The sequence below is a fragment of the Cherax quadricarinatus genome, chromosome 31, assembly GCF_038502225.1.
Source record: "Cherax quadricarinatus isolate ZL_2023a chromosome 31, ASM3850222v1, whole genome shotgun sequence".
NCBI lineage: Eukaryota > Metazoa > Arthropoda > Malacostraca > Decapoda > Parastacidae > Cherax > Cherax quadricarinatus.
In genome coordinates this window covers 4,142,408-4,169,749 of record NC_091322.1, presented here as the reverse complement: position 1 = coordinate 4,169,749, position 27,342 = coordinate 4,142,408, and the positions used below count along the sequence as shown (strand labels likewise).

General features: G+C 44.5%; 3 non-coding genes across 3 annotated transcripts; 2 read left to right on the top strand and 1 right to left on the bottom strand.

Annotated features, from left to right (window-relative positions):
- Positions 1-23,294: 23,294 nt before the first annotated feature.
- TRNAR-UCG (transfer RNA arginine (anticodon UCG)) lies at positions 23,295-23,367 on the bottom strand. Its single transcript has one exon. It is a non-coding gene; the product is annotated as a tRNA-Arg (tRNA).
- An 874-nt stretch (positions 23,368-24,241) lies between these two features.
- Positions 24,242-24,314, top strand: TRNAR-UCG (transfer RNA arginine (anticodon UCG)). Its single transcript has one exon. It is a non-coding gene; the product is annotated as a tRNA-Arg (tRNA).
- Positions 24,315-25,858: 1,544 nt separating this feature from the next.
- TRNAR-UCG (transfer RNA arginine (anticodon UCG)) lies at positions 25,859-25,931 on the top strand. The gene has a single exon. It is a non-coding gene; the product is annotated as a tRNA-Arg (tRNA).
- The last annotated feature ends 1,411 nt before the right edge of the window (positions 25,932-27,342 follow it).

Sequence of the window (27,342 nt, the reverse complement as noted above, 5' to 3'; positions counted from 1 at the left end):
AAGCGTAAAAAGGCTACTTTGATAACTACATATGGATCCATAGGTACAATCGGAAAAAAAACCCGGATATCTAGAAGAGGAAAGGGGTAAGAGTTGGAGACTAGTTTAATATACCTTATTTGGAAGAATATAATAATAATAATAATAATTTCTTTAGTTACTACAAGTACATGTACATGGTATACATGCATAGCTGACATCAGTGACATACTACTATATAGAAAGCCGCTTGTTATGCAGAGCATTTCAGGCAAATTAGGTAATTTTCGTCCCAGGATGCGACCCACACCAGTCGACTAACACCCAGGTACTCATTTTACTGATGGGTGAACATAGACAACCGGTGTAAGGAAACACGTGCGATGTTTCCACTCCTTCGCCGGGAATCTACCCCGGACCCTCGCCGTGTGAAGTGAGAGCTTTTGCCACCAGGCTTATGCTAGCATATAGACTTTACATTTACTAATTATGAAGACTTGATTCGAAACTCAGACTACAAAATAATAGTATTCCAGACACGCATAGCCACAGGTCATAATCAATAAAACACACTCAACCATGAGGGTATGTTTAACAAATTTAGTTTTAAAAACAAGGACATCATCTGGGAGCTAATAAATCGTGAGCTTACTGAAATACGCTGGAAAGACACTAAGATAAATGATAACCTGAACCAGCATATCGAGAGGATGAACTCAGTGGCATTGGAAGTATGTTGCAGAGACATACCGCTGTGAAGGAGTAGGTGCCAGTTGCAAAGGAAGAGGCGTCCTGTCTACAGGCGAAAGCGAGGAATAACAGAGTTCAAAGACAGCAGACTTTCGGAAAGATGAAAAGTGGCACTGATAGCAAGAGAATTATATAAAAAAAACTGCACTAAAATTGAATACATCATAGAGTCCAAGGGAGAGAGGAGGAGCTAGAAAACAAGTAAAATTGGGAGAAACCTAAAATACCTCTTCTCATATGTAAAATCCATGTAAAAGACATTGGTTTCGGGTCTTTGATTTAAGGCAATAAGATATACACTGACTATAACGAAGAAATTAATCAAATACTTAGCACCCAATACGACTCAGCCTTTAATCGGCTGAAGATTGACGAACCATGTGAGTTCTTTATGAATGAGACTCAAAATGACGCAGGCAACTCCCTGATCACTGATTTAACTTTAACCCTAAATGGCTTCGAAACCTGTGATTGCATACCAGTGCATTCCACCCTGGGCCCAGACTTAGGGAACTTGGTATTTATCAAGAACTGGTAGAAACTCTAATCACGTGCCTTCAGTATTCTGCGGAGAAGAAACCTAAACACTGGAGTCAGCCCACAGTCATTAAAACCACTGATATTGTCCTACTTCACAAAGGTGGTAGTAAAGTAATGGCAAAAAACTATAGACCAATAGCAGCTCTGTATGACCCTAACTGGTTTAACGCTTCTTTTTTATTATAATATTTATATAGACCAATAGCCCTAATATCGCCCATTATAAAAAGTTTTTTTAAAAGGTGTTTAGAAGCAAGATTACAAACCACACGAAACTGCAACAAATGCACAACCCTGGTCAACATGAACGCAAACCAAGTCTCTCCTGCCCTTCATAATTACTGAACCATTACAATAAGTGTGTGTGTGTGTGTGTGTGTGTGTATTAAGCCGAACAGGCGAGTTAAACCTAAAATGAAAAGGAGTTTTATTATTCGCTTCCTGACCACGGTAGAGTGCGGTTGTGCTCTGCACCCCTCTGCTGTTTGTAGGCGAGCTCCCTTGTCAGTTACCTGGCTGCAGTGGTGTGAAGTGGTGCTGTCACACCTCGGCTAACAACATAAGTGCACTGTGATTGTCAAGATGGCGGTTAGTCTGAGACGCCGGATAAATACTGTAGGCATTGAGCTACTTAAAGGAACGATAACGCCCAGTTCTGCACAAGTCTTATTGCCAAAGATCATCCGAGAGACATATGGCGTACAAGACAGTGACTTGTATGGTGTAGCATTGAACGGAGGACAACGAATTTTCGTCAAACTGCTATCAGCAACGGTTTATGAATCGTTAGTCACCAGGTTTCAGGACGTGAGTCTTAACGTCACACCAGCTGTCAGTGTAAGAATGGTAGATGTTTCACGGCATTATACGTGGATCAAGTTACGCAACGTTCCCTTTGAGGCGGACGAGGCGGATATAAGGAAAGTTTTTGAGACGTATGGGACAGTGCATTATGCTCAACATGGTACGTGGGCGGCAGGTGCCTATGCTTGTTTTCGAGAGGGTTCTTTCAACCTCAAAATGACTTTGAGGCACCCAATACCGTCCTACTTGTATCTCCAAGATTTCTGGATGCAGGTCATGGTAATGTACCCAGGACAACGACGTACATGCCGCCTATGTGGTGAGTATGATCACATAGCGGCGACCTGTGACAAGCAAAGACGTGTGCCTGGACCTGTGGTGGACGTCGCAGCCCCTGCTTCAAAGGTGGCAGGTGAGAAACAAACATCGGATGGAGGGCGTGGTGTTTTGTGGAGCGAGATAGTGGATCGGGCACACAGGACTGGCGGTGAGTTGGAGTCCCTCCCCCAGCTGCCTGATCAGGTATCGTCTCCTGTGGATTGGATAAGGAGGAGCAGCAATTACAGGAGAAGGTTCTTGAGATTGAGGAGGAATTGGTGGAGGTGTTGAAGACTGTCACCGCCAGAGAGGGACGTTACATCTGAGCGTGGTGTCATCGGAGAGTCGTCGCTTCCAGAAAGTCGGAGACATGATAGTTTGGGACGTGATGGTGGTTTGGAGTCGTCCGTTGAATCATTAAACCATTCTCAGGTAGAGGTGGAGGTTCATCGAGAGGCAACATCTGACCAAGAAATGTGTAACATGACGGTCACAAGAAAGAGGGCGGCTACGTCAGATTCTGATGACGTCCTTACGCCTGCACAACGGCCTGGGAAACAGACTGAGGTGAAGTGTGAAGGTAGTGGTGTAGGTGGTGGTAGCCATGATAGGAGGCACCGGAAGAAGGGGGGAGGGAAAGAGAACACTCTGAAGGTGTCAAACTTAAATTCAAGCTCTGGAGTTGTAAAGAGTGATGAGAGGAAGCAGGGGTTGAAACTTTAATAGGCCTTAGGTGTATGTCTGCAAATGTTAATGGGTTATGTAGCGGTATGAAGAGAAATTGGTTTCTTAATTTCCTGAATAAATCTAGAGTGGATGTTGTGTTCCTGCAGGAGCACAATTTTAAAGAGGGTAGGGTGTTGGAGGTGGCAGGATTTCGAGTAGTTACCCTGCCATCTCCCCGTCTAAAAGGTGGTGTGGGAATTTTAATAAGGGAGACGAGCCTGTTTGTTTTGCAGAGAAGCGAGGGAGGAGGGGGAAGGAGGGTGTTGCGTGTGGATTGGTGGTGGATGGGTAAGCGTGTGTCTTTTGTGAGTGTGTATGCACCGGCAGAAAATAACATAAAGGTAAAGAATGATTTTGTGTGTGAGGATCTTGTGTTTTTCTTAAGTGCACTGCCAGAGGTGGCAATAGTTGGTGGGGATTGGAATAGTGTAATCAGGGTGGCTGATGTGGACCCAAAAGGGGCTGGATATCTGTCTGTGGCTCTTAGGGATTTATTAAGGGATGTTAGGTTACGTGATGCCTTCGGGGGGGCGGTGTGGGAGACTGAATATACGTTTGTTAGGAGTGGATATGCTGCGAGACTAGATAGTGTACCTTTCTCAGGGAGTGGATGTGAAATCTTTCAGTACTGTGGAGGCTACAATGTCAGATCATAGGGCAGTGGTGGTGGAGGTTGGGTGGGGGACGCTCGCGGACATATATATAAGTTATTGGAAATTAAATATAAGTGTGTTAGGTGATGAGGAGGGGTTGGAGGGGTTTTCAGTCCTATGGAGGGAGCTTAGTGTGGAAGAACAGGGAGTGGATGACATTATGACATGGTGGGATTGTGTTGCAAAAGAAAGGATTAGAAAGTTTTATGTGAGAGAAGGAAAACGTATTAATAATTTAAAATATGGACTGGCTAACTATTTAGAGGATAGGTTAAGAGGTTGCTATGGGCGGGGGGTGGGGGGGAATAATTTTCCTATGGATGAAATAGCTGAAATAAAGGGGAGGTTGAGGGTGTTGCAAAATGAAAGGTTTCAAGCTGTAAGGGTGCAGGCAGGGGTGGAAGAAGTGCTTTGGGGCGACAAGCCGTCATCTTGTGTTTTGCGGCATCAAAAGCAAAGGCAGGCTGTGACAGCTATTCTATGTTTAGAGGTAACGGAGATGGTTGGGAATTATAGAGCAGGGCAGGAGATACGAACCACGAAGGGGATGTGTGCATATGCGGAGGCTTGGTACGAGAAGTACTGGAACAGTGGGGGGGTGGGTGACATGGCATTGGACAAGGTGTGTACGTATGTGACGTGTAATATAGGAAATAGTGATAGAAAGGCTTTAGGTGGGACATTTACGGCAGAGGAAATAGAGAATGCGTTAAGGGGAATGAGGAAGGGGAAAGCGCCGGGTATTGACGGTCTCCCAGTAGAATTTTATTTACAACATTGGACGTTAATAAGGGGATTTATAGTTAGGTTATTTAATCGTATGAAGGAGAAGGGTAAGTTGGGGGAGAAGCAGGTAACGGCAGTTGTAGTGTTGGTCCCGAAGGTCAAGGGGCAGCCCACCCTTCGGGAGTACCGAGCCATATCACTTATGTGTGCAGACTATAAGGTGCTCGCAAAAATTTTAGGTAATAGGTTCAAAGGTGTTGTGGGAAGGGTCGTGTCAAAATCGCAGTTTGGGTTGCCGGGAAGGTCGATGACTGAAGGACATGGCATACTGAGAAGTTTTGTGGAAGCTAAGGGTGGGGGTGAAGGGGTGGCTTTGTTGGCTCTAGATTGGCAGAGAGCATATGATAGAGTGGAAAGGGGAGCTTTGCAGGTTATACTTAGGAGACAGGGTTTTGGGGAGGAAATAGTCGAGTGGGTAAATACGTTATACAAGGGGGCGAAAATGAGGATACAGATTAATGGGTGTATGGGGAGGGATATTGCAATGGGTAGAGGCCTTAGACAGGGATGCCCCATGTCACAAATATTGTTTGCATGTTTCCAGGACCCCTTTTATAGAATGGTTGACCGCAGCTTATGTACACCAGGTGAGGGAAGTGTGGGGGGTGGGAGGGCCTGGCCGGGTTTAATTGGATATGTTGACGACACCACTGTTCTCATTCGTGAAGGGATGTCAATGGGAGTGTTGGACGAGGTTGTGCAATTATTTGGAAGTGCCACGGGAATGCAGGTAAATAGTGCGAAGTCAAGGTGCATGGGGTTGGGTTCTTGGGTGGGGGGTTTGGGGGGGAGATGCAGTGTTGTTAAAGAATGGGCGATGTCTTTAAAGATTTGTGGTACTATTTATAAGGATGACATGGTTGCGGCGAGGGTGGAAAACTCGGATAGGTTATTGGAAAGGATCGTGGGGCGTCTAGGTGTTCTGAGACCCCAGCACCTAACTCTTACACAGAGAGTGATAGTCGTAAACATTTTATTGTATAGTAAGATTTGGCATGTTGCAGCTATGTTCCCAATTACAGGGACAGCGATTGCAGGAATTCTAAGACGGGTGTACAAATTTTTGTGGGGTTCACGTTGTGATTGGTTAATGGAGGGAAGTTGTAATGTTACCTGTAAGTCAGGGTGGGTTGGGGTTGATGGATTTGAGACGGAGGGCTAAATGTGTGTTTATTAAATGGGAAGTGTTGCGTGAGGGTGTGAACGAGGGGCAGTTGGGAAGGATACACGACAGGCTGGGTGTGTGGTATCGAGGAATGGAGTTCAGGGAATGCGAAATCGTTTTGAGGGCTGTGATGTTGGTTAGGGAACTGAGAAAGGTTCGTATAAGGGTTTTGTGTAGGTTACTTGTAGGTAGGTGCGTTATCCCAGTTGAGGGTTTGTTCCCCATGTATGCGTGGAAGAGTATTTGGTTTAGATTTAGTAAAATGAAGTTAAACCCTCGGGCGCGTGAGGTGATGTTTCGTTTCCTGCATGGGATCCTTCCGTCTGGTGAGATACTACGAAACAGACAGGTTGTAGAGGGTGGGGGGTGTGGTATCTGTGGAGGGGATGAGACCGCGTTCCATGTAGTTTATTTTTGTGAAGGGCTAGAGGAGGTTAGGTGCTGGTTAAGTAGGTTGGTACAGAGGGTGGGGGGTCGTGGGGTGTCGGTTCTGCGTGCTTTAAGTCTAGATATGGGTGGGTTAGACGAGGGTGTCATAAGAGCTTTAGATTATATCATGGTAGATTATATATATATGTCGTGGGTGATGAGGGGGAGAGGGGATAGTGAGGAGAGAAGGAAAGTTCTTGCGGTAACGTTCTATCGTAGGATGTGTCGTAACAGAGATTTGTATGGGAGGAGGTGGGATCAGGCTTTATCAGAGGGTATAGAATGCTAACGTTAGGGATTCTCGTAAATCTGTGATTGATAATGAGTGAGTGAAGGGGTTTTCATAGGTTGGAGGGAGTCAGGGGGTCACAGCGGGCTCGCCTCCCTTGGGGGGGGGGGTCGTGAGAGTGTTGTGAATGTGGGTTTGGAAAGGTTTTCTGGTTTTCATTGAGACTTTATGGCATCCAAGTGTGGATGTAAAGCTCAAGGTCTCGTTATGTTAGATATAACACTTTTCAGAATGTAGGTATAATATAGTAGGTTTTTTTTATGTATAATTTTGATGTGTATCAGTCTTATATGACACGATTCTTGAGGAATAAGTTCTTTGCGACAGGAAGTGTGTTTTAGTTTGTCTTTATGTTACGTGCTGGGTTTTTGCACGATGAGATATACTTAGATACTGTTTTGCTTTGTGCATACAGTGCATCTGATTAATGTGATGTTGTGAAACTTTTTGTGTGGGTGTGTGTGTGTGTGGGTGTGTGTGTGTGTGGGTGTGTGTGTGTGGGTGTGTGTGTGTGGGTGTGTGTGTGTGGGTGTGTGTGTGTGGGTGTGTGTGTGTGGGTGTGTGTAAATATATATCCCTTTCTAATGTATTGAGCCTTTGTCATGGGTCAGACGTTATGTAATACTTTATATATGTATGATTCGATTCTTTTTAAAGTTTATAATTCTGGTCTGTACCCTGATACCGGTTTGGTGTCAATGCTAAGTTCTTGATGTTAAGTTTTAGTTTGTATGGTATACAGACATATCTAGACAGTTTGTTTTTTCGTATGTTGGTATATGTAAAGCTGTATTGTTAGGGATACGTATGTAGATGTTGTAGTAAGATTATGATGTTAGGTTTTGGTTTTTTGATTAATGCGAAGGATGGGATTTAACTGATATAACTTCTTTGTATATTTTATGTTCAAGTGTATTGAGCCTTTGTCAGATGTCATTTATATGTACAATTTATATATATGCAAAGTTTTGCATCAATGAATGTGTATATATGTCAATTCATGTCCCTGTGACAGTATTTTTTTTTTAGCTATGTTCTTGCCGTAAGTTATTATTGTATGTTTTTGCAGCAATATCTTGCGAGCATATAGGTGAAATCTGTTTGTCAGTTAATTTGATTGAGATCCATACTGTTTCTTTATTTTTATGTTAAACTGTATTGGTTTTAAATAAAATATAAAAAAAAAATTACTGAACCATTACAATAAGTGTGTGTGTGTGTGTGTGTGTGTGTGTGTGTGTGTGTGTGTGTGTGTGTGTGTATTAAGCCGAACAGGCGAATTAAACCTAAAATGAAAAGGAGTTTTCTGCCAAAGAAGCAGAGTGAAAATTTATTTTTGCCATAACTCTGCGAAAAAATCAATCTGATCATCACAAGAAAAATTGGTATCGTTGATTTTAATACTAAATAAATTTAAACTGGCCTGTGATATCCATAGCAGAATTTAGCTAAAAAAAATTAGTTAGGTTAGGTGAGGCTTCTAAGTTAGGTTTTGTTAAAAATTAATTTTCATTATTGTCAATTAAAAAAAAATATCAATTCTGTAATAATATTTTTGAAAAAGTGAAGTTTTTAAGGGAGTTTGACAAGTTTGGCTTTTTAGACACGACATAAATTTATACAAAGAAATATCGCAACCAGCTTGATTAAACCCTAATCGGTGTAAATAGCCGCAGACTTAACAGTTCAGCTACAGATGCTTCGTAACGTTAGATGGCTTGCTGGACCGCAAGCCATGTTTCTCCTAACGCCGGGCACACCAGTGAGCCGAATAAAGTCAGCCAAAAAATTGTGTATGCAATAATTTCGCAAAAAATAATTCTGTACCTAACGAAAAAATATTTAATTGTTTCTTTATTATTAAATTATTGTAAACTTGTCTAAAATATATTTAGTTGGATTAGGCTAAATTAAATTGTGCTTGTTATAAGGTTAGGTAAGTTTTCTAAGGTTCTTTTGGTATGAAATTATTAATTTTTACATTAACATAAATGAAAAATGTATCTTTAAACGTATAAGAGAAAATTTTAGAAAAGATTTAATTCTAAATGAGTTCTTGGTAATTGGCCAATTTTACCTATTCGGCACCCCCACACACACTATATATATATATATATATATATATATATATATATATATATATATATATATATATATATATATATATATATATATATATATATATATATATATATATATATATATATATATATATATATATATATATTATACATACACACACACATACAACCCTAAGTTTCTTAAGTGTTTTTATGTGAAACGTCTAATTCTCTCATTGATCCCAAAGTATTGGATCTCCTGGAAGGGATGAACCTTTGCTGTTAGGTGTCTTGGTGGAGCTACGCTGCAGTGCGTTTAACGTACAGAAGGCTGGGCTTGTCATGTGTTGATACCCCTCTCGGATCACGCACACAAACATTATTTTCTCTATTTTTGGTTAGGTTACATAAATCTAAAGCAAGTATACGTTTAAACTGGAATAAGCAAACTAAAAAAAAATTCCCGTTTGGCAACGCGGTGGTTGAGCAACACCGGGAAACATTCAGTTCCTGCGGGTGTATCACTCGCTGTGTCAGAATGAGTTGACTAGTGTCAGCCAGTTCACCAGAACTTAGTATTAAAGTTGTGTTACCTGACCTCAAGTCTTCCAGAGTCAGGTCCGGTTGATCATCCATCCACCAGTCAGGGGACCAGGGCTCGTTATTTTAGATCACATAAACCTATAAAAACGAATAGGTAACTACAAAGAGTTAAATCGAGGACATTTAGTCTGACAACGAGATGACAGAGTGTTACCATGTGTCATACTTATCAACTTGTCGGTACTGTATACCATTATCATCTTCATTTTGTCAGACACTGCAACACAACGGTATCTTGCTACAGAAAACATCGTCGGTAACTTTTTTGCTTGACCAGTAGTTGCAAGAGAGAAGGGATGGATTTGAGAGGGACCGGCGCTCTCAGTGATTTCTTTCATTATAATAATAATAATCTCAGTGATTTCATTGTTACTTTGACCAGTAGGCTCCGCCTCTCCTGTCGTCAAGATTAACTGCGCCTCACTTTTAACAGTATATAAGTCTCCACGTTGTTGCTTCAGCTTCACAGTGTTCCAGACCATGAACCTCTTCAAGGGGGGCTCCTTGGCGTGGTGAAGGGGCTCTTGGTCTGAGGAATTAGACCTGTCGGTCTTCTTCCTCAGACCGAACCTAATTACCCCCCAATCTCCCCTCCCCTATCCCATCCTCCCCTTTTTCCTTTCCTCCTCCCCACCCCTCCCTTTTGCCCTTCCTGTTTTCGGCCTTTGGGATTTCTCCCACAGGCGCTCGTTCCTAGGTAGGGGAAAGGATACCGGGATCCATCCCATTCCATTGAGGTTCTTGGCGGTGGCGTAGTTTGCCGTGGAATCTGGATCGCCTGGGAATGTCCCGATCCCTCTCCGGTATCCCGGAGTAGCTTTGGGTGTCTTTCGGGCGACGGGTGTATCTCTGGAAGCCACCTTTCGGATTCCGGGGGTGGTGGCCGAAGGAGGTATGCTTTGTGGCGGATATCCGGCCGCCCTCTCTTTTGTCCACCGAGGTAACTCGGCAGATGTGAGGTTGCTATCCCGGATTGTTAGTTTACTAGCATGATGGGTAGGGTATGGCACGGGTTCCATGCTGCATCTGCGCTACTTGCGGTGCTGAGGTCCTCTTGGGCGTGGAGGGAGATTTCTGGCCCTTTCATTCCTCCTAGGAACTATCCCTCCCCAGTCCCCCTTTTTTTTATTCTTTTTTTTTTTTTACTTTTATTCTTTCTTTTTTTTTTCTTAAAAATAAAAAGAAAGTAACCTAACCATGGCAGCCCTAGTCCATGAACCTCCTACCCCCGGGCCCCTTCTTGATACCGCACCCCGTTCTGACCCCGCCTTGTCTTTGGACCACTCTTCAGACACTCCTCATGCCTCTGTACCTCTTGCCGGTGCTGTTTCCTCACCCGCTTCAGGTACTGAGGCCTCGACTGACTCCTTCGATTTATCGGACCTTCGCTCTCCTCTGACTATGCTTCTGGCCTCTCCCTCTACGGTGCGGCAATTTTCAAATCGCCGACCCATTCCACGTCGGACCAACTCTGGTCCCACGCCTAAACGCCAACGACAATTACCTGCTGATGATACTTCTCCACCTTCTCGTTCTTCTCAGAAACGATCGACACGTCCTTCACTACCTTTCCACGCTCAGTTTCAGACTGAACAATGGACTAAATTCTTCACTTTACGACCAACTTCCTCTACTGCCTATCTTTCTGACCACAGTATTGGCAAGGCACTCCTACGCCATGTTGGTAAAGATATTTCTTTTCATGCTCTTAAGAGCGGTACGCGCATCATCACCGTACAGAATGCTACCCAGGCTCATGAGCTCTCTCGTCTTTCCCATATCGATACTGTTCCTGTCACTCTTGAAAAACATCATTCCCTCAATTCTTGTAGTGGTACCGTCATTCTGCCCCATACCATAGTTCAACAAAATTTCCAGACATGTGGCACTGACATTCTTGAACAGCTGGAACTCCAAGATCTCCCAATCCTCAAGGTAGACACTTACGTTCTTCCTGCCCGCGGGCGGAGACGATACCCTAGCAATGTGGCTCGTTTAACTTTTGACAGCTGAGAACTCCCATCCTCAGTTTATATAGCAGGACATCGGTTACAAGTCCGAAAGGTGATCCCTACACCGCAACAGTGTAGAAATTGCTGGCGATTTGGCCATCCAGCAAAATATTGCAGATCTATCGCCGAATGCCCAGTCTGTGGTGCCGATGACCATTCTCATACGTCTTGCAATCGATCTCCCTCTTGCCTTAACTGTCATGAGGCTCACCCTTCGTACTCTCGCCGTTGTCAAGTCTATTTAAACGAGCGGGAAATCCGTTACCTCAAAGAGACAGAAGGTCTCCCTTATGCCATGGCAGTTTCTCATCTCTGCCTCCAAGGGAGACTCCCACGTGTTTCTTATTCCTGTGTTTCAAAACGTCCCCTCACTTCTGGTATCCCATCTTCTACACCCACCTCTGTGGTTATCTCTCCCATAGTCACTCCTGTATCTAATCCTTTTGCTGTCCTCGGCTCAGACGTCCCTACTTCAACACCTCAGTCTGATCTCGCTTCTTCGTGTTCTCTCTCACAAGCCTCAGTAACGACGAGATCTCGTATGACACCTCCTCCCAATCGTCCCTCTACTTCTCAAAAGTCAAAAAAAGGTCCGTTAACACCTCCTACCCATCTTCCACCTCCTCATTTTATCCTCCCTGTCTCTGTCCCTGGTTCTCCCCCTCTCACTGGCTCTGTTACAAGTGTAGAGGTTCACCCTCCTCCTCGTACTGTACCTTCCTCCCCTGTTCCCTCCCAGGTTTCTTCCTCTTCTGCCACCTCCCAGGTTTCTGCCTCTTCTATCCCCTTCCACGCTTCTCCAGTTCCCTCCACCCTTTCGCTCCCCCCTACCTTGGTACAGTCCAATACAGTTCCAATCTTTACTCATCCTCCCCCTACCATTTCCAATATTGTCTCCCATATGACGTCTCTGAATTCCGAAACACTTGAAGCAATCTCTGAATATATTGCAGAGACCAAACCATCAATGGACACTGATCCACCCTCTATTCCTTCTCTCTCCTCTCCTCCATCTGCGCAACTCCTTTCTTCACAGCGCACCGTTCCTTCGCTGCTTGAACGTTTTCCACTACCTCCGCATGTGGACTTTTCTAACCCCTCTAGTCCGTAGGAACCCTTACCTGCGGATTTCAAGTATCTTTATCATTGCCAATCATGGCCTATTTACAGTGGAATATACGTGGCCTCAGGGGTAATCGGAGTGAGCTTCAGATGTTACTCTCCCAGTTTGCCCCTGTTGGTGTTTGCTTACAGGAACCAAAATTACACTCTGCTGTTATCTCTCCCATCTCAGGCTATAATTTATTGTATTCTTCAGATCCATTTCCTGATGGGACCTTTAATGAAAGTGCCCTTCTTCTACGCCGCACTGATATTCCGTACCATCAGCTATTTGTTCATACTTCGCTGCATTACACAACAGCCCGTATCCACTTGCATAGGTGGTATACGCTCTGTTCTTTATATCTCTCTCCTTCTCGGGCATTATCTATTCCGGATATTGCCTTTCTTGTTTCGTCATTACCGCCACCGATTCTGTTACTTGGTGATTTTAATGCCCACCATTTCCTCTGGGGGGGTCTCACTGTGATTCCCGTGGAATTCAGTTAGAGGCTTTTCTTGCCACCCACCCCCTCCATACTCATACTCTCTCTTGCATCGATCTCTCAGTCTGCTCTTCCTCCACCGCATTAGACTTCACTTGGTCTGTTCTCCCGGACTTACATGACAGCGATCATTTCCCAATCATTCTTACTTCCCCTTCATATTCACCACCTCTTTGCATCCCACGCTGGCAATTTGATTGGGCAAATTGGAACCTTTACTCACACCTAACTGTTTTTAGAGAGGTTCCTTCTTCGTCCTCCATCGATGAGCTTTTACACCTCTTCTCGTCCTCCGTTTTAACCGCAGCTTCTCATTCTATACCCCAAACTTCGGGCAGGCATTCTCAGAAATGTGTGCCTTGGTGGTCTCCTGCTTGTGCTCGTGCAGTACATTTGAAACGCGCTGCATGGGGCAGGTACCGGTACAATAGAACCACAGAGAGACTCCTTGATTTTAAACAGAAGCGTGCGATCGCTCGCCGTGTCATCCGTGACGCTAAACGCACTTGCTGGCGAGATTATGTCTCCACCATCACCTCTGCTTCCTCTATGAGTGCAGTTTGGAAAAAAGTACGAAAACTGAGTGGTAAATATTCTCCTGACCCAGCTCCTGTTCTGCGGGTTGCTGGTGTTGATATAGCAAACCCACTAGATGTTGCCAATGAAATTGGCAATCATCTGGTCCATATTTCTCAGGGACTCCATCTATGCCCCTCATTTCTTTCCTCAAAGTCTGCCAGAGAGTTAGCACCCTTGGACTTTTCTTCTCTCAGAGAAGAACAGTATAATGTACCTTTTACACTTCAAGAACTGGAGGCAACACTCTCGGCTTGCCAATCATCGGCAGCTGGGCCCGACGACATTCATATTCATATGCTACAACATTTACATCAGTCAGCCCTTGCAGTCCTATTATGCCTTTACAATCTTATTTGGTTACAAGGAGTTCTTCCACAGCTGTGGAAATCCGCCATTGTTCTCCCTATCCGCAAACCAGGCACTACGGGACATGAAACCTCCCACTATCGTCCCATTGCTCTTACCAGTGCAGTTTGCAAAGTAATGGAACGCCTAGTAAATAGACGTTTAGTGTGGTATTTAGAGACACATAACAGTCTCTCCACTCGTCAATATGGCTTTCGTAAGGGACGTTCTACCATAGACCCCTTACTATGCTTGGATACGTATGTTCGTAATGCCTTTGCAAGTAACCACTCAGTTATTGCCATATTTTTTGACCTTGAGAAGGCATATGACACAACTTGGAGGTATAATATTTTAGCCCAAGCCCACTCCTTAGGCCTTCGAGGCAATCTACCATTCCAATTGGGCCACCACACGTGGGTTTAAATTTTCCAGCACTAAAACCCACCAAATTACTTTCACTAGACACTCTGTCATCTCCGATCATCCTTTGTACCTCTATGGCTCCCGTATCCCTGAACGTGATACAGTCAAGTTTCTGGGCCTCCTCTTTGATCGTAGGTTATCCTGGAAACCTCACATTACCTCTCTGAAGGCAACTTGTCACAGCCGGCTGAACCTTCTTAAAACCCTTGCTCATCTTTCATGGGGAGCTGATCGTCGAACCCTCCTCCGCCTACATTCCACCCTTGTTTTATCGAAACTTGATTATTGTGACCAGATCTATTCAGCGGCATCTCCTGCTACTGTCTCTAGCCTTAACCCCATTCATCACCAAGGATTACGTTTATGCCTTGGTGCTTTTCGCTCTTCCCCTGTCGAGAGCCTCTATACAGAAGCGAACGTTCCATCCTTATCCGATCGCCGTGATGCCCATTGCCTGCGCTACTATGTACGCTCTCATGATCTCCGCAATCCTTCCATTTATAGAATGGTCACTGATATTAGTAGACATTCTTTATTTGTTCACCACCCCTGTTTACTCCGTCCCTTCTCTCTTCACCTTCATTCGCTCTTGTCTTCTCTTCAACTACCACCTTTCTATGTACATGTAGCATCTCACTTTTCCCTACCCCCCTGGGAAGTTCCAGCTGTTCGAGTCTGTTTTTTCTCCCTCCCTTGCTCGAAAGCCCAACTGTCTACGGTCGCTTCCCGCTCTATTTTTCTTGACCACTTTCACTCTCATTCTCATGCCATTGCCGTGTACACAGATGGCTCTAAGTCTTCTGACGGCGTAGGATTCGCAGCAGTATTTCCGGACAGCGTCGTACAAGGGCATTTACTATCTTCGGCTAGTATTTTTACTGCTGAATTGTATGCCATCCTTACAGCACTTATCCGTATTGCATCTATGCCTGTGTCATCATTTGTGATTGTCTCAGACTCCCTTAGTGCTTTACAGGCTATACAAAAATTTGATACACCTCACCCCTTAGTCCTCCGTATCCAACTTTGGCTACGCCGCATCTTTACCAAGCATAAAGATATTGTTTTTTGTTGGGTCCCTGGTCATGTTGACGTACAGGGCAATGAACAGGCAGACACTGCTGCGCGGTCAGCAGTACATGACCTACCAGTTTCTTATAGAGATATTCCATTTACGGACTATTTTGCTGCAATATCTTCCCACCTTCACACCCGTTGGCAAGAACGTTGGTCTACTATGCTCGGCAACAAACTTCAATCTATTAAACCGAGTATAGGTTACTGGCCGTCTTCTTATCACCAGTGTCGAGGTTGGGAGACTACTCTCTCCCGTCTTCGCATTGGCCATACTCGTCTTACTCATGGATATCTCATGGAGAGGCGTCCTGCTCCTCTCTGTGAGAATTGCCTAGCTCCATTATCAGCCAGCCACATTCTGTTGGACTGCCCACTTTATCAACGAGCACCCAGAATTTACCTCTGTCGTCGTCTTCGCTCCGCTACTCTCTCTTTACCTTGCCTTCTCGCTGATGGACCCACCTTTCATCCGGACTCTCTCATTGATTTTTTGACAACAACTGACTTCACAAATTCTGATACCTTCAGCCCTTTCTACTTCAATCTCTTGCTACCCTCTACCCCCGTACTATCCCCTGCCCCGCTGTTTTCTGTAACCTGCTGATCATCCCTCCTCCCTTCTGCCATCCAATACCCTCGCTTCCTTCCCTACCCTGCAGCGCTGTATAGCCCTTGTGGCTTAGCGCTTCTTTTTGATTATAATAATAATCCAGACCATGAAGCAAAACTCTTCTCCAAGCTGAAGGACTGACCACCTCAAAACTACGTCTTCAAAGGTGATGGACTAATTACATCGCCTTCACATCTCTATTGCTTCTGTGCTGCCTCTGTACTCGACTGAAGAAGCCTAATGTGTAAGCGAAACATTTCGGAACATAGATACCTAAATGTTGCACATGTTGAGAAATGGTTTACCAGCTAAGGTTAAAGATTAAATATAGGGGGTACTTAGCTGGATAAGACAGCTATCGCCCACACAGCCGCCCCTGCAGGCGAAGTCTTGAGAAGCTATCTTAACCACTTCGCAACGGGCTGTAATAGAGTATATTATGTATTATTATAAATTACCCCTAGGGGGTGTTACGTCAGCATATTTCATTCACTGATTGCTGACGAAACTTACGTGTGTGGACTCAAAAGTCCGCACCTCACTGCCGACAATGGGTTGATTACAAACTCCTTGCGACACAAGAACTGTGCAGTCCCCCGTACTACAAGAAATTCGTAACCTACCTTGCTCTTGTAGCGTGAGCTATGGTGTTCTTTACACCCTTGACAGGTATCGGTGACTTGATAGAAGCTGAAATGTCCTTGGATGTCCACGTCTTCCATAGTCTAGGAATACACACACTGGTACACTATGTTCCACTAGGTTTGTCTTTATTGTTCACAATCTTATCACTAAAGAAGCTGATCACAATTCTCTGTAAGTGTTTATCGTGTTTTGTGAGACACTTTGTTCACACTAATGCAGGGATCAGTGTTCTGTGTTGGTTATCCTGGCATCAGTGTGACTCCCAGTAGAGTGAAAAGTAATCTGACCTCACAGCGTCCTACACCACTGCAATGCCCCTAGAACATAAAGGAAAAGCTGACCTAGTACTTTTTGCTTCCTTGCCAAACTTCCTCCATGAAGCAAAGCAGAATACTTGATTCTTGCTGTCTTGAGCATAGACAACAATGTACACTATCTTTACCATGGTAATAAAGTGGGAGCAGGATTTTCCTTAATTGTCCTGCTAAGGTAAGAGATGGACTGTCTCTTATTAAACTACACTTTGCAACACTGGACTCTTGCAAGGAGTGGCGGTCGCTTGACCACGTCACATACTCGTATTGCATCTGGGATCAATTACTTGCTATAGCAGTAAACAAGATTTTGCCCCTTCTGAGAGGGCTGGGCCCCTCAGGGCTGAAAGGGGCTGAAGGGGGCTGATACCCCCCTCCTGGAGAAAATTTCTCCACAGCACATATCTTACCTATCATTACCAGGAATCGTTGAAATCTGCACGATTATCGCCCTTGGGCTAGTAGACTGCATCAGTACGAGATTTGGGTCACGAGGACCTTGTCAACACCAGAGTCCATCCCATTTAAGCGCAAGAGAGAGATTCCTCTTAATTTGAACTCTTCCTGATGTTGCTCAGACACCTCTGTGCCACCTGTGAGTGTACAGGAAACGTTGATAAGCTGATGTTAGCAACCTGGTAAGAAATTGAACGTAATGTAGTGAGAACAGGTTGTTGAGTCAAGCCGCCAGGAGTTGCTGGCACCTAAGTTATGTTACAGGGTTTGGCGAGTCTCCTCTAAATTACACCTGTTGATGACTTGTTCCGCCTTGATGCCTACACTGATGACCTCTTCCCCTTTCTCTCTCTCTCTCTCTCTCTCTCTCTCTCTCTCTCTCTCTCTCTCTCTCTCTCTCTCTCTCTCTCTCTCTCTCTCTCTCTCTGCCATCCGTCCTATTGCTTCTGCCCATTCTCCCTTCCAATCAAACATGTTCTATCCTGCCCAACTCAAACGTATATCTCTACTCTTCTCTTTCTTCCTCCTCTCCTCGTCCCTCCAGTATGACAGGAGGGCGGTAGGAAGAGCTCAAGTGGAAAGGAAAGAGAGTAAAAGGAAGGGAGGCGGAATGGGAATGATATGGGAAAATTTGCGATCGGGAACGAAGAAGAAATTGAGAAAAAGAAAAGGTTGTGAGAGTGAAGTAGAAAATACAGAGTGAAAGAGGAATTAAAGTTATGTAAAGAACATCTTTAAGAGTGAGACGTAGGAGTGTGTGAGTAATTAAGAATAAGAGAGAGAAAGCGAGTGAGGGGAAGTAAGAATGAGAAAAAGTGAATAAGGATAGTTAATGTTTGGATTAAGAAAGTTTGTTTTATAGCATAATTGGATACAACAGTATGCTGCCACCATTTTATAAGATAGTTATCTACTGGGACCAACCGCTAGGTTTCCATTGTCATATTACATCACAAAAAATGGGGTTTCCCATATCGATTGCCAAGTCTCTCAGCCTTTGCTGGATGACTGTAGTAGCAAAAAACGAGATATTGTAAAGTATTCCGTTACGGGATCAGTATGAGCAGCAGAGGTTTCAAAGGCTTCGTTCCAAGAGACCTAGTCATTATTGCTTCATATCAACCATTTCTCAGAATAGCATATCCCCTATATATATATATATATATATATATATATATATATATATATATATATATATATATATATATATATATATATATATATATATATATATATATATATATATATATATATATATATATAATGGAGAGGGGAGTTGAATTTCGGCTACATTATGTATGTGAGTATACATACACAAGCCTGGCAACAAAGAGCTAGAGCATCATAAAACAATCTCTACTTCACACCCACTAAACGTCGTAGACTCGCTACTAGATCAGTTGGGGTGGACCAAGCCTCATTTTATTACATTCATTTATGAGTATCGGCGAGTACAAATAGGAAGAGCATCTGTTTGGCGTTCAGCAGACGGAGGATCAAGCCTCCACCACGTCTTGCGCTGAATGACTCACATAGTTTAGCGCTTAACATGAATTAAATACATTCACTTATCAGGAGCAGGTCAGGTCACTAGGAGAGAGGAGGAGAGAGAGGGAAAGAGTAAGGAGAGGGGAGAAAGTGAGCGAGGGATGTGGAGGGTGTTAGTGAGTGTCGGAGTTAGGATAGATAGATAGATATATTCTAGGTAAGACCCCAAGAAGGGGTGAGTGGGGAACTGGGGATAGAGGAAGAGTAGGTTGGTTAGAGGAAGGTTTTTCGTATGAGGGAAAGAACCAGGGCTTAACCCAGTAGCCGAGCTGATGGTGATTTAGGAGGTTGTGCGCATCTTCGGGACTGGAGGGGGGACGGGGGGGGGGGCGACAAAGCGTGAATCGCAGGTACATGGGCAATATTAAAGGTCCATACTTGTGAGTTACGGGTTAGTGAGTCAAGATTTCAGCAAGGTTATTTGTATAAAGGAATTGGGTCAGGAGCTAGTAGAGAGTAAAAGAGGTTGTGTGTGTTTGCGGGTCTGCGTATTTCGTCTTCTAAGTATGAGGTCCAGTAGTCATGTCGGGTCTCTAGTCTATTTGTTTGTCACTGAACAGTTTCCAGTACACGTTTAGAGCAGGGATGTTCGCACGGGCGTGGATGGACTCACTTGTGATGAATTCATCCCAGCGGGTGTCGAACACCCAGCGTAAGGCTTTGTTCTGGATGCGTTGTAGTTTAAGTTGGTTTGTCACAGCTGCTAGGGAGAGGGCGAGTGGGCAGTAAGTTATTAGTGGACGAATGAGGGCTTTGTATAGATGAAGTTTTGTTTGTGTGGAGGCTTGCCATAGTTTGGATAGCCCCGATAGGGCCTTGGATGCAATGGCGTGCTTCTGGTTGATGTGTTTGTGTATTCGCAGGTTGTGGTCTAGATTAACTCCTAAGACGTTGGTTGTCTGTGAGACAGGGATGTTTGTGTGGGTATCAGCTATCTTGAGTACTACTGGAGGAGGTGGTTCATGTTTCCTGTAGTGGAAGTAGGTGATTTTGGATTTTGCAGGGTTGGTTTTAATTCTCCATTTTTGTTCCTAGTGTGTAATCTGGTCTACTTCGACTTGTGTTCTGCGGGCTAGTGTGGTTATTTGTTTATGGGTGGTGAGTTGGGTGATGTCATCTGCGTATGCAAGTATGATGGTGGAGTCAAAGGCTGGTGTTGGGATGTCATTGGTGTAGAGGATGTAGAGGGTGGGTAAAAGGACTGAGCCCTGTTGAACTCCAGCATGTAGTGGGAAGTGCTGAGAAAAGCATCCTTGGAACTTTATCCTCATAGTCCTACCATCTAGGAAGTTACAGAGTAGTTTGCAGATAGTCCGAGGGAGGTCGAAGTTGGAACATAGCTTAAACTTTAAGCCGTTGTGCCACACTGTGTCAAAGGCTTTCTCAACATCTTTGGCTACTAGGGCTGTCTTTTTCCCCTGGTATTGGTTTATGTGGATGTAGTTTAGAATTAAGTTGAGTGCGTCTTGAGTGGAACGGTTTGATCTGAAGCCAAATTGGCCATTATATAAGAGGGAGTTTGTTTCAAGATGTCTACGTAGGCGTGAGTTTATGATTTTTTCATAGATCTTTCCCAGTACTTCGAGCAAGCTGATGGGGCGGTAGTTTTTTGGGTCAGAGTGGTCTTTGTTGGGTTTTGGGATGAGGATAGCGGTGGCTGCTTTGAAGAGAGTGGGGAAGTAGCCGGATGCTAGTGATGCATTGAGGAGGCTGGTGAAGGCTGAGATGACAGAGTCAGGGAGGTGTTTTAGGATGATGTGGTTGATGCCGGAGGCTCCTGGGGCTTTTGGAGGGAGGCGCTGAATGAGAGTTTTAATGTCATTGGCTGTGATGGGGGTGTCCAGTTCCTGAGTGGCAGTGAGTGAGTCAAGTTGTATGTACCTGTCAGGTGCCGTTAGGTGTACGTGTTCAGTGTTCCATTGGTCTATTTGTTGTGTGTTTGGCAGTGTGTGGTAGTGGAGGGTGTGGGGGAGTTAGGAGGGAAATCAGGAGCGTATGAGAGAGAAATGGGGAGTGCAGAGTTGACGCTAGTGACAGCTTGACTATTGGTTTTCCGAAGAGATGATTGCGGTGTTGCCTTGAATTATGTCACTAGACGAGGGAGGGGAGGAGGGGGCTATCAGAGGGGGTGTGAGAGGGTGTTTTAAGATAGGGGTGTGAGGGTGTTACAGGGGATGACAGAGTACAACAGGGGGATAAGAGGGTATTAAAGGGGGATGAGAGGGAGTTGCAAGGGGGGATGAGAGAGTCACGTGGGGGACGAGATATTATAAGGGAAACGAGAACATGTTAGAACTGGAGGGTTGTGAGGGTGTTCTTACACACTGAAGGTGAGTGTTTTTACATAACCTTGGCAGGTATTCTTGGTTGAGCTTACCTCGGGGGTATTTTCGGTAGATTAGATTTTGCCGCCGAAGCGTCTAGGTTGTTGTCCACCCCAGGCTGACCACATATACATCTATTCAAGTACTAAGGAATTCGTCACACGTGCAATACCTGGGTATCTTTATTTCAAGACGTTTCGCCAACTAGTGGCTTTTTCAATTCAATAGAGAGCTGATAAACTAATACACTTGTGACTAGAGGATGAGGCATTCAGTCCTTCAGCCTTGTAGAACTATACACAGAAGACGGTAGGAGAGGTAATCAGTCCCTCAGCCTAGAAGACACTGTTCGCAATCATAGTCTAGTCTTTTTTGGGTATTACCCCAAAACAAATTGGTGAACAGCGAAATTACCCACAGACGTCCACAAGGAGCATTCAAATTCAAATAGCTTATTGATCCGTTTGTATGGAGAATACAGTCACAGAAGCAGAAAATTATGTATTATACGCGATAAAGCAACTTAAGAGACAAATTTAATAAAAAATCTCATTAGGGAACTAAAGAATTTCATTGAAAACATTTTCATTCCAGGTTTTAGAGAAACATTAAGAAGCAAAAAATTATTTATTTGAAAACGTATAACTTTCATAATTTGCCTCGCTAATTAAATAAAAAAATTTTGTACAATTTTATTTAATGTTTCCTAAGGCTTCTTTACCCCCACGATTTCCCTTTTTGCCCCATTTGGGGTAATTTACCCCGATTCGCCGATCTAGGGTCTAGATGAATCAAAAGTATAGGCAGGAAGATGAATCCTATATGCTAGTCAGATGAGGTGCAGCAGCTGAAAGTCATCGTCGAAAGTGGGTGGGGCACACTAGTGGTAGTAGATCATGCCCAAGTGTTGAGCCAGAGCTTAGTAAGTACATTGTAGGTGATGTCCTCTGTAACAAGATTCCATGGTGTTGCTGCGTCAGGCAAGTGTCATTACAGTAATGGTATACAACACTGACAAAATGATGAACAATCAGATATATGTACAACACCTGAGTATGTACACGCACGCGCGCGCGCACGCACACACACACACACACACACACACACACACACACACACACACACACACACACACACACACACACACACACACACACACACACACCTACACCCACCTACACCCACCTACACCCACCTACACCCACCTACACCCACCTACACCCACCTACACCTACCTACACCTACCTACACCTACCTCGCTCGCTTTGGAAAGACAGTGTGGTGTGAATCAGGGTGTTCGAAAAAGAAAGGAAGCCCATGGAGAATGCATATATCATTGCATTGAGAGATAGGGGGGACATGATAACGGCATACAAAATACTGAGAGGAATTGACAAGGTGAATAACGACAGGATGTTCCAGAGATGGGACACAGCAACAAGGGGACACAGTTGGAAGTTGAAGACACAGATGAATCACAGGAATGTTAGGAAGTATTTCTTCAGCCACAGAGTAGTTAGGAAGTGGAATAGTTTGAGAAGCGATGTAGTGGAGGCAGGATCCATACATAGCTTTAAACAGAGGTATGATAAAGCTCACGGTTCAGGGGGAGTGACCTAGTAGCGACCAGTGAAGAGGCGGGGCCAGGAGCTTGGAATCGACCCCTGCAACCTCAACTAGGTGAGTACACACACACAGTAGCGGCTAGTGAAGAGGCGGGGCCAGGAGCTTGGACTCGACCCCTGCAACCACAACTAGATGAGTACACACACACACACACACACACACACACACACACACACACACACACACACACACACACACACACACACGGGGCCAGGAGCTCGGACTCGACCCCCGCAACCTCAACTAGGTGAGTACACACACACACACACACACACACACACACACACACACTCCTAGGGTAATGGAACATTGCAAGTAGTACCATTTGTTCCTGAAAGGTTATAATGTGAGTGGATGTTCCAAATCTGGAAAGGGCATCGCTTCCTATTACGGGACGTCACCCCCATCATAATCCTTCATGAGGGCGTCACCTCTCCATCATGGGTGCATCATTCCCATTTTATCGTAGATTGGTCTTCCCTGAAATGGAGCTGGCGTTTCAATCTCATAACATACGATGAATTGGAAAGAAAAAATGTATTTTGCTGCCAGTAATCATACGAAACTTCACACCTGATCGTGCAACAGGTATTGCAGCTGTCTCATAAAGAAAATACTACTGTCGACCGTGACAGGACTCGAACCTGCAATCTTCGGATCCGAAGTCCGACGCCTTATCCATTAGGCCACACGGTCTTCCTCACTTGCAGAAGTCACGACGCCTTATCCATTAGGCCACACGGTCTTCCTCACTTACAGTATTTAGGTTTTATCTTTACGATAACAAGCAGTACAGTCTGCACAAGGATCCTTCTTACATCCTCTTCCTTATTAGAATAGTGACCATGATAATGCACACGGAGTCTAAAGATATGTAGTGTCTTACCTCTCTCGCCTTATTAAACGTCTTTTTTCAGACGAAGACAGAACTCCATCTCGTAGTCCCTGTCCCTTCTCTCTCTCTCTCTCTCTCTCTCTCTCTCTCTCTCTCTCTCTCTCTCTCGCTCGCTCGCTCGCTCGCTCTGCATTTCTTGCACAAACACTTGAGATTCCCGTAGGATTAAAGTTGAGGTTTCCCATGTATTTTGCAAAGTAATAGTTCTTTCATTATGCTAGTTGGAGTGGTTTTTATCCCAAGTTTTATATTTCACATTTTATCCTATTTCTTCATTATGTGTATTGATGGCACAGACAAGATTAAAGGCAAGGAATGAATGGTCATTGATGTATTGATGATGTAAGGTAGGGTCGGGTCAGTGAGTGTTGAGAACGTTGTCATATGCTGTACAGGGATGGAAGGGTACAGGTACGAGAGTATGGAGAAAACGGTAGAAAGAAAAAGATCTGGTACAGATACAACGGGGAGAAATAGATAGGTACAAGTACAGAGGTAGGAATGAAAGGGAACCGGTAGAGTAGTTGAATGTAAGGATACAGGGGCAGAAGTAAAAGGGAAGAGGGGTGTACATAAGAAAGAAGGAACACTGCAACATGCCTACTGACCTATGCGGAGCAGGTCCATGTCCCCCCTTCCCGGATTAGCCCAATTACCCACCCAGTCTGGTCATCAGACCGTGTGGCCTAATAGATAAGGCGTCGGACTTCGGATCCGAAGATTGCAGGTTCGAGTCCTGTCACGGTCGACAGTAGTAGTTTCTTTAGTGGCCTGGTGGCTAAAGCTCCCGCTTCACACACGGAGGGCCCGGGTTCGATTCCCGGCGGGTGGAAACATTTCGACACGTTTCCTTACACCTGTTGCCCTGTTCACCTAGCAGCAAATAGGTACCTGGGTGTTAGTCGACTGGTGTGGGTCGCATCCTGGGGAACAAGATTAAGGACCCCAATGGAAATAAGTTAGACAGTCCTCGATGACGCACTGACTTTCTTGGGTTATCCTGGGTGGCTAACCCTCCGGGGTTAAAAATCCGAACGAAATCTTATCTTATCTTATCTTATCACCACTCAAGGAAGGAGCACGGCACCAGACCCAGCAGCACAAGCTAGTCAGGTCCAACTCACACCCACCCACACCCACTCATGTATTTATCTAACCTATTTTTAAAACTACACAACGTTTTAGCCTCAATAACTTTAGGAATAGAAAAGTACAGAGGCAGAAATGGAAGGGCATAGGGGGGAGAATGGATGGGTGAAGGAGAAGAAATAGAAATTTTGTCTCGTCTAAGAGGTATATGGAACATCTCACGCTTAACTTTGTATAAAACTGTCCAACATTCAGTGTAGCTGGGCGCCTGCAAGCACTGCTGGCGCAGTCGCTGTATTAATGTTTCTTTACCAGGCGTCCAGGTCATCTGACTGATCGTGATGTTCCATTCACCTCTAAGGGAGGCAGGCTTCTAGTCCTATCTCTTCAGCCATTCATGCCTGCCTCTTCGTACCGTTCCATGTCTACCCAATATCCGTGTTCCTTCTACTTTTCTGCTCCTGTTTCTTTCTATTCCCAGCTATATTCCAGTACGTTTCTATTCCTTTCCCCTGTATTTGTACCTTATTATCCTTGCCCTTGTACCTGTATTCTTTCATCCCTGTATACTTCTGTGGTGAGCAAGCAAATGTTCTGAAAACTCCCTGGCCTTTCAACATCACTACATCAGCAATCATTCATTCCTCACCACACTCTTATCTAGAATCTGTTCTTTCAATAAACACACTGACAAAATAGGGTCATATGAGAAAATAAATATTATTAATAAGAAATCACTTCAGCCAGGTTGATGAAAAAGCTGCTGCTTAGCAAAATACACGGGAACTCTCAACTTCAGTCCCGTAGAGACCTCAAGTGTTTGTGCAAAATCTGCAAAGATGGATGGAGGGAGGGAGAGAGAGAGAGAGAGAGAGAGAGAGAGAGAGAGAGAGAGAGAGAGAGAGAGAGAGAGAGAGAGAGAGAGAGAGAGAGAGAGAGACAGACAGACAGACAGACAGACAGACAGACAGACCGTCAGTCAGTCAGTCAAAGAAAAAAAAGAGAGATCAAGTTCTGCCACGGTCGGAAAAAAGTTAACAAGACGAAAGATGTAAGACTTCACACATCTCTAGACATCTTGTGCAGTGTCATGCTCATTGGCCTCGTAAGGAGGAAGATGCGAGTCTGATCTTCGTGTAGGCTGTAAGATGTCTTATCTTGAAAAGAATGACGAATAGAAATATTGTGATACGAAAAGAGGTAGACCGTGTGGCCTAATGGATAAGGCGTCGGACTTCGGATCCGAAGATTGCAGGTTCGAGTCCTGTCACGGTCGTACATAAGTCGTGTTATTTTCAGAAAACTGCAGCACATTTAGTTGCAAATCTCGTTTTGCATGCACTGATAATATGTGAGTGTTCTTCCGACAGGGAAAGAAACCCAGTTTTGGGGAAAATATTTCGTATGTTGTAGTAAAGAGTGAAATTCCAGCTCCATTCAGTGAACATGACTCACGAAATCGTAATGACACGATTGCAAACAAACCATACCATGGGCGAGCATAGAACCCGCGATCAGAGTTTGGAGTTTTGAGACTCTGATCGCGGGTTCTATCCCCGCCCGTGGTATGGTTTCGTTTTTTTCCATTCAGTGAATGACGTCACTATCATAATATGTTGGTGATGCTCCCATGATGAGAGTGTGACGCCGCATGATACAGGTGAAGCTCCCATGATAGGGTGATGCCCTCCGTGATCGAGTGACGCCCTTCCCATGTAAGGAACATCCGCTGACATTATCACATCCCAGGAACAAATGGTGCTTCTTCTTTTCTCTTTTTCCCTGCATGAGCGGGTGTGTGTGTACTCACCTATATGTGGTTGCAGGGGTCGAATCACAACTCCTGGCCCTGCTTCTTCGCTGGACACTACTTGGTCCTCTCTCTTCCGGGTCCATGAACCTTATCGCACCTCTTCTTAAACCTCTTATCTGTCTTCAAGAGGGAACTACAAGTTCCTCAAGTCAGTTCCTGGTCAGTCGGGTTGTGATGCATTTATTGGATTGTGAGCAGCTGGCACCAACAATGATCGATCAGACCAGCAACCAGGATCAGGCCACAGAATAAACTACGGGTAACCTACAAATAAGGACCACTGCAAAGAACAAATATCCGGATGGTGAGAAAGTCTCAGTAAGATGGCAGGCTGAATTTTACGTCCGTTCACTAAACAGATGTAGATGATGTATGTCCAGCAGCATGGCTCAGCTGTCAGCCAAATCACACACTGGAAACTGAATTGGAATAAGCACAATTTGAACTAAGAGTCTTGGCTGAAGGTGTTGGCAGTAACCTAGAAGACACGGAGATAAGTAGACAGTCGTCACAGCTCCGAAGAATCGGAACCAACCCAACAATAGACTGTTAGCTGTCGGATATGTATGCTGCTTTCTTCATCTCTCAAGCCAAATCGTCTGGGGTGTCAAGAGAGTATAAAGTGGAGTGAAGTAGTGATCATCCCTGAGTCAGATCACAGGCTAAAAGATGAAAGTATCAGAGAGGTAATTAAAATATCCACTTCAAGAGGCAAACCACCCCAGTGAAGTGAGGAACCTGAATCCTGGGTGGCGCTAACATCCCTAGTTCCACCAGAGAACTAGGCAAATGAAACCCAACATCCACACACTGTCAATCTTATATATACCACATACTGCAAAGGAAAATTTGTTTCACGAAATGTAATATACCT